Below are 11,792 nucleotides of genomic sequence, written 5' to 3'. Positions count from 1 at the left end.
GAAATAAGCATTTTGAAAACATAAAGACTTACTAGATCTGGTTTTTAGAACTGAAGATGTGAGTGACTGTGTTCTGAAAATTATTTTGTACTTTTTCATGAAAAAGGAAGAGGTTGCACTCGTATTTTTAAATGCAAAGCCAGATGCAATCTAAAAACAAATACTTTCTGTGCTCTGCATACTATACAGCCAGAGTGACAAGCCCTGTCCCGTGGAGTTCACAGTTTAAGGAGACCAAAGAGAGTCCAAGATCAAACATGAACTTGGTGGCCCAGTCTGTGACTGCAGCCCAGGCCCTTTGATTCAGAACTGCTGGTCCATTCCTTCCATCCTCTCCTGTCATGTTCTCTAATTTTCCATCGAGGCTGTATTTTTAGGGAGGTAACTTTACACTAGGTGCTGTTGTTTCATGTGCAGGTACTTCCTATCTGGCAAAAGATAATCTGTGATTAAATCATCTGGGATCAAACGAAGCAAAATGAGGAGGAAATCAGATACTAAAATCCTGTTAAACACCTCCTAAGCACCAGGAGGGGATGGCTGCACCTCTCATCTTACAGGGGTTGCTGTGAGTCCGTGAGCCACTGCAACTGCCCGTGAGACATGAATGGACCTGTGGTATCATACATATTTCAGGATGAAAACTGGCTGATTTGCTTGAGATGATCTCAGTTTCATATACCTGTTTTCAGAGATATTTTCAGCATTGGTACAGCATGGTTGCCTAGTGTGGGGAAATCTGTGGGTGACATTCTGCCCAATGCTGTCAGCACAGTCAGCACTGCCATCACGTGCATCAGCATGGGCATAACCAAAGGCAGATATTAGACTTGAATGGCTTTTATTAGTTTTGTTCTACACAGATTTTTGTCCAGGTTTTAGATTATATTATTCCTGGAATTACCCTAAGTGAAATATGGTGCTGTGACCCCATTTTCTCCTCCCAGGGACTTGCTCTCAGTGAATGGCAGTGTCTTGGTCACTTCTCAACATGTCTCTGTTTTCTTCCAGAGAAGCTACTGGACTTCAGAAAGCAATTTCCATGCCAGGAATGCCAGGGCCTGTTTGACACAGCAGTGAGTGGCTTAATGCTCAGATCTCTGTGGCTCCATCCTGTTCCAAAACTCCCTATGCACCTGCAGATGCAGCTTATGTATCTGTGCCCATAGTCACCCTCAGGGTGGCCCAGCACATGGCACACAGTGCTTTAATAGCAGAATGGAATGACACTGTTTTCCTCTCTGTAGCATGACTACATAATTTAATAAGAGCACAATTTTCTGCTGGTGCACATTCATGGGCTTGCAGTTGCATGCAGTTACTCACAGGCCTGGAAAGAGCCACAGTAACAGGCTGTGGTGAGAAAAAGACAGATGTAAACAAAAGAAATCTGTGGTATTGGGGTGGTTCTTCAGGGAAAAAAAATAATAAAAAAGAACAAAAAAAGGACAAATGCTTAAGCTGTAGGTGTTTGCAAAATCCTTCATCAAATGATCACGAAGACTTGGTGCACCCTCAGTGGTCCTAGAGGAGCCCATGTGGTATTGACCCTCCAGTCCTACAGGCAATTTCAAAAGAGCCTCAAGGAAGCTTCAACGGGATGCAAAAATTTTTCCTTTGGAAATCACAGCGTGGATGGTAAATTCTCTCTGTTTCATGGGGCTCAGCCTCAGCATTTCTATTTAAAAAACATTCAACAGTGGGAATAGCACGGGTAAACCTTGGGCAACTCTTTGAAACTCTAGGCCCTTGGTAATCTTAGCAGGTGAGCTGCGATAAATGGAGCAGCTCCGAGGGGCTTGAGGCGCTCGCTCTTTGGGCAGCACTTGGGGCTGCTGGGGCAGAGGTGGGAGGCAGGGAATGAGCTTTGATATAATGATATAACGTCCCCTCTCAAACCTCAGGGAGCCCCGTCTCCTAATATTATTCTTTCTTCATTCTCAATTCAAACCAAAAGTGAAAACAGAAAGAAAATAACTCTCTTTTCTCTCCTCACTTGCCTCTCCCCCCCTTTCCCCTCCTGCTGCTGCTCCAGCAATGGGAGGGAAGGGAAAAGGGACGAGAGCCACTTAGATCAGTTTCATGCACAGGAGAAGCAAGACAGGAATTATTTTTCTTGTTAGCCTTTTTGTAAGAAGACAGACAACCCTTTCAGCCCAAATACAATATTGTAATTGCTCATATTCAACTGACAGAGGTTCCCAGATGAGCTCCACTGAGGCGTCATTTACTAATCTGTCATGTTCTATAGCACCCGGCACAGAGCGCTGTAAAAGTGTCTTCTTCTCTTTAAGTTATTTATATAGTTGGCTGAAAGCGCTTTGCTTGTACAAACTAGAAACTATTAGATTAGACCAGCGGAGACAGCCAGAGGCAATCTTTTTAACAAAGTGAGTGGGATTCAAAGTAGGGTTGGAAAGCAAATATTATTTCACTGGAAGTCTATTAGAGGTAGTTCCCTGGATAACAAATAAGTGCTTTGTTAGCTTAGCTTGAAGAAATGCACCGGTCAGGTTGGCAGCAGCTGGGTCTAATGGTAAGCTGTGTGATAGCAGATGATAATTCTGTGATCAGAGCAACACGTAAGCCAGTTTTGCTCTCCCGTCCTTCACGGCCTGCCACATCCCTGGGTTTACTTGTTTAGAGTGCATGTCAGAACTTAGCAGCTGGGGATAACTCCGTTTGTTTTAAAACTTCTCATCATGACACGCGCGCACACACTGAAAGAAAAAGTATGGAAATCCAGCCTATCAGAAAGCAAATATTGTTCTCACTAGGGAAGGCTAAAAGGTTGTGCCTGTTGGAGTGCTTTAATAAAAGTGGAATCTGGGCTCAAACCAAGTTTTCGACATAGAGCTCATGATGACAAACAGAAAACCAAGCTCCAAGTATTAGATGAGATTGAAGCATATTCATAAAAAATATGCAAAACTAGTCATAATCACTATTAGCTGCTAATTCTGGAAAATATCAGTTTCATTCAGTCCCTGAGACAGCTTCTTTCAATGATGGATAATCTGATTTTTCTTTGGTAGAGCATAAAATGTCCCTATGCTGTAAATCCATATCAGAGTGATTCCTAAAAGCAGAATCATGTCTGTATAACACCTTGGGATCTATATCTTTCTTTGAGAGGTGCTCCATACATGTAAGAGGTTGTTTTTATTTATTATTAATAACCACTTGCCTCCTTGAAAATTCCTGTTTGTAGCTTCCAGTCTGAGGGTTCAAAAATCCAAAATGATACAGTTTCCTATGTGGAAAGGTGGATAAAATCAGACAATCCAAGGGATGGCTAAAATGCTAATGGGCAGATGATGAATTTTTACAAAGCAAAAGCTTGGTTGTTCCTGACTGTGGTCTGGATTGCAAGAGACACCAGAGGACTTCCCAAAAGGTCATTACTCAACTCCACTCCTTGTATTCACATACAAGACTGTCTCCAGGCTGGAAGCAGCAGGAATGCTGGGCTACCCAAAAAAGTAGCAGAGAAACCATGGCCCAGTGCCCAGCTCAGCTGCACCTGGAAAAACTGGATTTCCTCCTGGGTTCCATCCTGGACACAGACTGTTAGAGCGGATAGCAGGGTCTGCTCCTGGATCAGTTGGTCTTGGCAGAGGGCACTGCACTGTGTCCCTTTTCTAGAGAGCAGTAGAGCTACCCAGGGCTAGGCATGGTCTCCACCCAACAATTTCATTTTCAAAATCTGACCACCATCAATGGGTCTGTCCCAGGGGCAAATTAATCCCCAGGATGAAGGGGATAAATCCCCTCTCTGCCCCCTCTCCACCCCCACCCAGCCTTCCCCATCCCAGTGGGCTGCAGCAGGACTGAACAATCCTTATTTGCGCCACAGCTTCCCTTTGGCTCCTTCTGGGCTCCTGTGTCTGATTCTTGGGACTGACAACACAAATCTGTGCTGGAAACTTGTAAGTTGACAACTCTGCAGTAGGAGAACAGGTAATATGAATGTGTTGAAGTTTAGGCTTCAAGTTCATGCAGGCAAGCTCTTTAACAGGTAAATATCCATTCAGCTTGCCTTAAAAAGCCAGATGAAAAATGGGCTTTTACCAACACCCTCCAGTGTTTCACTAAGCTGTTTGCTCACCCTCCAAAAATCCTGCAAGTTGATAATTAGCTGGACCCTGTCCCAAGGCAGCCTAACTCAGAAGAGAAAGTGCAGAACTTGCCCAGTCTGCTCCCACTCCAGCCCTGCTGCATGCATTTTTTTTTTTTTGGAGAATCATTTTACTTCCCTAGCTCTGCTTTAAAACTTCGAGGAAGTTTGCCCTTTTGCCCTCCTCCCTCCGTATACTCCAAAGCCAGAGGGGAAAAAGAATATGACAGAAGCTCTTTGAAGAGGACATTTGTTCTTTGTGTTCTGGGGAAGGGGAAGTAAGGAGGAGGAGTGAGGGGTTTTGTAGAGACGAAATGCAGTGGGAAGTCCAAGAGTTACCTACGAGTTGTGCAGGTGAAAACCACCATGCACTCATTATCCCTCCTAAGTGGGTTAAAACCCTAGGGATTCCCAGGGACACACCTGGGTTCTACTTTGCCAAAGGAGTGGGAAGAAACACGGTCCCCTCCCAAGGCCAAACCACTCCTACGCAGTGGCAGAGCCCCAATTCCTGCGTCTGCCAAAGATCCCGAGTGTGCTTCCCTTCCACTGACATCCACCTCTAATAGCGCTGCTCCCCGGTAATGACGGGTTGGCCTTTCTGTTGCTGGCAGCAGGCAGCCAAACTGCTCTTGCCTTTGATCGTCCCTCTCCACTCTGCCCTCAGGGCCATATTTTCCTAAGGGAGAAGGGGGCGAGGGTGCAGCCATGTCACCAACTCCCTCTCGAACAAGTCAGGCAAGTCTTTTATCTGCAGGGAGGTTTCGCTCTACTTAGGGGAATTAAGGCTCCCCCGGTTTGACTCCAGCCCTCGCCTGCTGATAAAAATGCCTTTCAATGGCTCAGCACACCTGGCTCAATGCACTGCTGGGAGATGCTTAAGTGTATCCCTGTTAAAAGGATCCAGTGGGTGCTGGCAAACCCATAGTAAATGGGAGTGACTTGGGAGAGCATAGGGACATACGGGTGAAAGTCCCTCTTCCTTTTTTCCCTGTATTCAATGAGATTTTTTCCTCCACAAAGTGTCAAATTTCATCTTTTACTTCCATAGGAAGGTGACAATGTCAGCAAATTTCTTAAGAGGCAATGAAAGATGAGGGGCCAGAAAAGGGCATTTGTTCTTAGACTGTCTGCAGTGATAAGGAGTCACCGAGTGTGACTGGGTTTTTGCAATCGCTTTTGCTCCTACTTTGGCTCCTTTACAGGTAATCGGTGGATCTGCTATACAGGAAAAGCTCCAGACAATGCAGGTGATCTGCAGGGACATGGAAAGAAGAAAATGCCCAGGAGACAAACATGTGCCCTGGAAAACTAAATACCTGCTGAGCCAATCCTCAGCTGTATTTCCACAGCAGTAGATGTAGGCAGATTCAGGCTGGTGGGATTTGCTCCTCTACTTACTTTTTTTGCAGTTCAGAGTGCAGCAAAAATTTCCTTTTTTTTTCTGGCTATGCATCAGGGGATCAATCCCAGACTCCCAGATCAGTGACAGAATGGGAATTCAAAGGCATTTGTCTGGGCCAGCAAAAGAAATTTTGTCATGTTGAACTTCTAAAAAAAATGTCATTAGTTAGTTTAGTTTTGTTCCTATATCAGCTGCTCTTTGCCTTCCTAGAGCTGTCTCTCTCTTTAGATCAGTCACAGGCAGGCTGTAATGGTCTTAATGCAGCTCTGATCTATACAAGCCAGCAGCTGTGTCTGTGATATATTGCAATCTTTATTGCCCTGTTACTACCATTGTCTCAAGTGCTTCTCCAGATCGATGGCGAAATTCCTCTGCTTTAGTGGCCATAAGCTGGGAGGTCACTCACTCACCAGATGTGTCATGAGCTGAACTGTCACAGGTTGGGCTTAGGGATGCTCAGCCTACAAAACATCACACAAATCCACCCCGCAAAACTCCCAGCAAGATAGGAGTGAAATGAATTCCTGCTAATATCACAATTCCCACATTCATGGATTACATCAGGAATTATTTCTTCTGAGAGGATCTGGATCCACTCCCCACATTCAGTTTGTCACAGCTATGATCTGATAAAATTATGGAACAGAAGTAATTCAGATGTACAGCCAGAGCTAGGCCTATCTGGGGGAATGAAGATTTCAGGGAGAAGCAGTGAGGATGTTCACTGAAAAATGAGTTTGGATGTTAGACTGCAGGGTCTTTGTGTCAAGGCTCTGAGATCAAGGGGTGTAAACAATCCTATTGAGCCATTTGATGTGAGACTTTATGCCTGGAACCCTGCTAAGTGCTCTTGCATCTAATATCTCCTCCATACAAACACAACCCTCTCTAGCTCTTTCTCTCCAAACCCTAAGTCTGAGCTCTCTCATTTCCTTTCCTACCCTCTCACCTATGCAGGCAATTCTAATTCCAGCCATTGCTTAGCTTTGTTACATCATATCCTTAGTTCACTCCCATTCCCTGCCCTCTCCCGGGCCACTTTACACTTCTTCCCTAGCTTGAAACAGTTGCAACAGGAGCTGCTTTATCATCCTAAATTCAGGGGAAGAGAACAATTACTGACATTATCTCTTCACCCCTAACGAGCATTGGCAGTGCGAGGATGCAGGGGGAGTGAGAACAGAAGACATTGATCCAATATCCCTAGAAGAGAAGGAATACAGAGCATTAGCTGCTCTTCCTTCCCTGCAGCCTTCAGGAAAAATATCATCTAGGCTCTTGAGTGGATCCTTTTCCTGGAAAACAGAGTGAAACAGAATCTCAATTTCCACTGAGAAATATTCAACAGTAAAAAAAAAAAAAAAAAAAAAAAAAAAAACAAAAACCCAAAAAACCCCCAAACCAACCAACCAAACAAACAAACAAAAAAAAACCACCAAAAAAAGTCTGCAATGCCCAACATCTACAGCCATACCTATTCAAGAGTGAATGTATTGAGGATCTATCAAGTTTTAGCATGGCCTGTGTATTGCTCATCTTTTAAAAATGTATTTCTGCTCTGGAACCAATTCTGGCTCATATTCCCAGCAGAGAAAAACAGCATTCCAGAATCCAGCTAAGGCAGCAACTGCTCAGCAAAGGGATGCCAAAGGGGGTTTGGACGGCCTAAAGTGTAAAAAGCAGGAAATTAATAATTAATAATGTAAGATTATTAATTAAAAATGTAAATTTTTTTTTCCAAAGGAAAGAATTCAAATTTCAAAGGAAGAAACTGAGAGCACAAACATGAAACAAATGCAAGGAATTTCTCTGTTCAACAGAAATATGAGGATGCCAAGCCTGTCAAGATAGGTCCCATGAAAGACCTGGAATAGAGACTCTTAGGAATGCTAAAAAATAATCTGTCTTCATGTTATTTCCTTCTTTAAAGCCGTGGTCCCTGTGCACCAGGGGGTACCAGGAGGAGCAGGCCTGAGAGGTTATTAGAAAGATGCAGAAGAGACTGATGGACTGGAAAAAGAGTCTCCTGTAGGAACCAGTGTAAGTGCCAGGGTGCATGGAGACCACAGTGGATTGAATGACGTTGTGTGTGTTGGGAGAGCTTCAATTACTTAATTAAGGAAACTATGATACTGAGAGCGGTTTGAAGAGAAAAGCTCTCTCATTTGGATTCATTTCACTTTATATCTTTTTGGTGAAAGATGGAAATAAAAACGGAAGCAGACATGAAATTTAATAATGTTATTGCTAGAAACTCAAATGGAAAAAAATACTGGGGATGAATTAAAGCTGAGGCATAAAATGCTAAAAAAGGAAAGAGAGAAATGGTCGGGCAGAATGTAAATAATTCATTTATTTCCAGCAGTAGAAGAGTGTTAAAAAACAAGGTACAGTGATTACAGCAGGCAAATGGGAGTTGGGACTCCTGAATTTATTTCTTTTCCTTAACATACGTCACTCCATAAGTCAGTCCTTCCACGCTCCAGTGTCCCCAATACTTCTTCAATGCCAATGATGTAGTTGGACTTAATTTGCTGATGCCCTGTAGGTGTAAATTGTTATGAATTGGCAGAAATCACTTGAGATTTAAGGATGAAGTTATCTTTCCATTAGGAGCTTGGCTACCAAAACAAACTCGCCTTTGAACTCCCCCAAAGAAAACGCAGCTCCCACTGAAATTTCCCATTTCTTCTCTCACTCCAGGTATAATTCTCCCTTGTGAAGTGATACTTCTAATTGAATATCTCCTTCCAACTCCCTGGCATGAGTGTAGCTTCTGGGTAAGGAGTGTGAATTGCCTCTCTCATGCTCATAAAGTTGAATCAAAGCTTCAGTTAAGTCAATTATTGTTATACTTTCCCTTGCAGGCCTCAATATCATCTCACATCCAAAGACTGGGGGCAATCTCAGAGGTGCTGATGAGATGTGCTCTCTACTCAGCCCTTCCATACGGACTTGCTGCTGATTCCTCACTCTTGGACAGAGGGAATTAAGGCTTTGCTGCTATGCTGGGCAACTCTGGCACCTACCAGAAGGTGCTGATGGTGCACACAATCCATGCACTAGTGAGTGTCTTGCCTTGGAGAAGCAAGTGCTGCATCTAGGTGAGCCTAGAAAGCTGCAATTCTTTAAAACATTGCATTTGCCATTGCTCTATGAATTGCTATCCTATGGGCATTTTTGGAAGATGCTCATTGACCCTCTGGCAGGTTTAATTTTTAGGAGTGTTGTGCTTTTCCAGCAGAGAATTTGTGTCAATAAAACCTATAAAAGCCCACTCAGCTACATGTTGAAGTCAGTCCAGCTAGATATGCAAGTAAAATACTCCAGAGCAAAGGCTTCCAGATTATTTATATCCCCTGTATGCTGTCATGGCAGTGATGTTGCTCCTGCAGATCAGAGAAACCAGATGGGTATTTGGCTGTCCGTGATTGTGTAGATAATCAGTTACCAAAAACAACAGCACATTCACATAGAGAGAAGTGGTCTGTGGCTCCTCTGTTTTGACAAGCTCAGTTGCTGCATCTGGATTTGAATTGCTAAAATCAGCACAAATGTTATTGTTGAAAGCCACAGACCATGGTTTATGTCAATGGCAGAGAAATCTCAGAAAGTTTGGAGGTTTCCCGTCAGCACCCAAAAGTTTGGGTATTTCTCCAGAATTAGCCAAACAATTGAAATACTGCTGTTTGAAAAAGTTCAAGTAGTAAACTCTGGCACACAAGTTGTTTCCCAAGATTTCTGAAATGTTTCAGGTTCAGCCTGAGGTTGCAAGATCACCCCTTTGCTTGCTATCTCTTTGTTACCTCCATTAATTACTTTCATGAATATTATTGCATCATCTAATTCCATGATGTTAATGAGGGTACACCGTGGCAGGTTCCATCCAATCCTACCAAGCTCTCAAGAAGGGGTTCCAATCTAGATGAATACAACATCTTTAAAGGCAGGAAATGAAGTAACATCACTCCAGTCCCATGGGGAGATGACAGAACTTGTCTAAGATCGTGACTAAGATTTGTGACAGAGCCAGGAACTGCAGCAGTTCTTCTGAGATACCAGCCAGCACATTATTGATAAAACTCCTAATTTCCTCTTTCTGCTAATGAAGAAGCATCAATATGGATGCTGAGAGTCAGTTACCAGAAGAAATAATTGTTTGAGAGATTCTAAAACTACAAAACAAATCCTGTTTTACTTTTGAACAATAGGTTAAGGTAATTTCCAGATCAGTATGGGGCTGGCTATCCCTGACTCAGAATAGCAAACATCAGCAAAGCACCAGCAATTAACCAAATTGTTAACAACTGCTCTGCTGGGGAGAGTCTGGGGCAACTGTGCAGGCAGGGGAAGAAGGTGGTTCACTGTAAATTTTACTGAACATTTCAGTGCTGAGCCTGATAAATGGTTTCTGAAGGGTTTTTGTGAAGTATCTGGGACTCTGAGGAGAGAAAACATTTCTCAGCCCAGATGCTGTGAGCCAGAGTATCCTACCTGCAACACCAGATGTTGAAGCAGAAAGACAGAGGGGAATTGTGGTTCTAATGGAGAAATACAAAATCCAGCCTTGCTGGAATGGTCTCTGAAAGCGTTATTTTTCAGATATTAAGCTGGGAATAAGGTACTTCAATTTCTGACTGTGTGAGGAGGAAAGAAGAGTCTCAGATACCCATTTTTAAACACTAAGGGTGGGAATCAAAAGGTCTGTGGCTGTAGATTATTATCCAAATCAGCACTGAAGTCTTAACTCCTGTATACAGAACATGGGTACTCTGAGTGTTCAACTGAGCACCCTCCTGAAAATACATCTTCAATATCTGTATGAACTGTTGGGTGAATTTTGGGGAATTTGAAACAAATAAACTTTTTTTTAATTAAAAAAAAAATATTTCGTGTTAAAATATGTATCCTTTTAGTCTGTATAGACATAGACTCCAATGCTGTCACATACAATTTTCTTTTTGTGTCCTCCTCTAAGCCCTTTCTTTTCAGTCAGTCTGCTCTGAAACTGATGAAACTTAGCAGTAGCAGAAATCTGAATCTGTGGGTTTAAACAACTCTTGTTCCTTTCCTTGTGAATCTTTCACTTTTGCATGAATGCTTTTATTTTTTTCTGGTTTAAATAAGTCAAATTAATTTAAAAACATTTGGATATAAAAATGGAGCTTGAATAGCCATATGAAGAGCTCACAGGTATAGCAGGAGTTTAATTCTATAATTACAGTTTATAATTTTTCTTAGTAAGGATATAAACCACACACTCACATCTCTCCATAGAGATCAGAGAAAACCCCAGCTACTTATTACATTAAAGAAAAACCAACAAAACCCCCACCTCTTTCTAATATTTCAGTAGAAAGAGGACTACAAAGTGGTGCTTTTTTCCTGTATAAAGTGAGGCTTTTTGTCAAGTCCTAGTTTTACTGCAAATGTTGGAATCAAGTTCTGCAGATAATTGCTGACAATTTATCTTATTTCTTACACTCCTTTTCTGTGGCCCCAAATACCTAGGAAAAATCTCAGGACCTTGCATTTGTTTTTCACTTGACTTGATTGAGTTTGCTAATCTGGATTTAGAACAGTTTAGGCACAGTTTGCTCTACTTCAGTAATAATTATTAAAAGAATAAATTGCCTTGCCTGATGGCTACGTGTGTGTGTGTACGTAAATATATGGGTGTAATTATAAAGAATTATTCATGTTTCTTTCTATTTGCTATATACTTTAACTTCAGGTAAGTGTTTATGGCCCATTAAAATGGAGCAATTCCAAAATTTCCTAAGCATGATGAGCGGTACCATAAATATGTGCATGCCATTGCCAATTACTACATGAATAACAATATCCTGGATGCCATATGCCTTCATTAAAAGGTGAGCTTGGGAATATTCTCAGTTTCTGCTTTCTCTGCTTTTCTTGAGCAGACTCCAGCCTCATGGTAGTCAGCAGCAGCAAGCAGTGGGGAGCTGCAGTTTTAATAACAAATTGTGACTGGTTGCTCCTGGCTGCAAAGCAGCTCCCAGTGCAGCGCAGGGCCCTGGAGGTTGTGAGAGAACACAAGGATTCCATTTAATAACTGGCCTTTGGAGGGGAATGCATCAAAGCCTAAGCAGACCCTTTGCTGTGGGAGATACTACCCTCAGCTGAAACTGGGCATAGGATTCTCTCGTTTGCTCAGACCTATCCATTTATAGCAGACAATATCTTCATTAACAGCTGAGAGTGGGAGGAGGGCAATGAGGCCAAAACAAAAAAATAAAAAATTACTGT

The 11,792-nt window shown here is 42.5% G+C and overlaps 1 long non-coding RNA gene across 1 annotated transcript; it reads left to right on the top strand.

Annotated features, from left to right (window-relative positions):
* Nucleotides 1–6,953: 6,953 nt before the first annotated feature.
* Nucleotides 6,954–8,746, top strand: LOC128816016 (uncharacterized). Its single transcript, XR_008439769.1, has 4 exons — nucleotides 6,954–7,224; nucleotides 7,453–7,562; nucleotides 8,226–8,302; nucleotides 8,390–8,746. It is a non-coding gene; the product is annotated as an uncharacterized LOC128816016 (long non-coding RNA).
* The last annotated feature ends 3,046 nt before the right edge of the window (nucleotides 8,747–11,792 follow it).

This window comes from Vidua macroura, chromosome 17 (assembly GCF_024509145.1).
Source record: "Vidua macroura isolate BioBank_ID:100142 chromosome 17, ASM2450914v1, whole genome shotgun sequence".
Taxonomy (NCBI): domain Eukaryota; kingdom Metazoa; phylum Chordata; class Aves; order Passeriformes; family Viduidae; genus Vidua; species Vidua macroura.
Note: the sequence above shows the minus strand (reverse complement) of the source record. Positions and strands in the feature narration are given on the sequence as shown.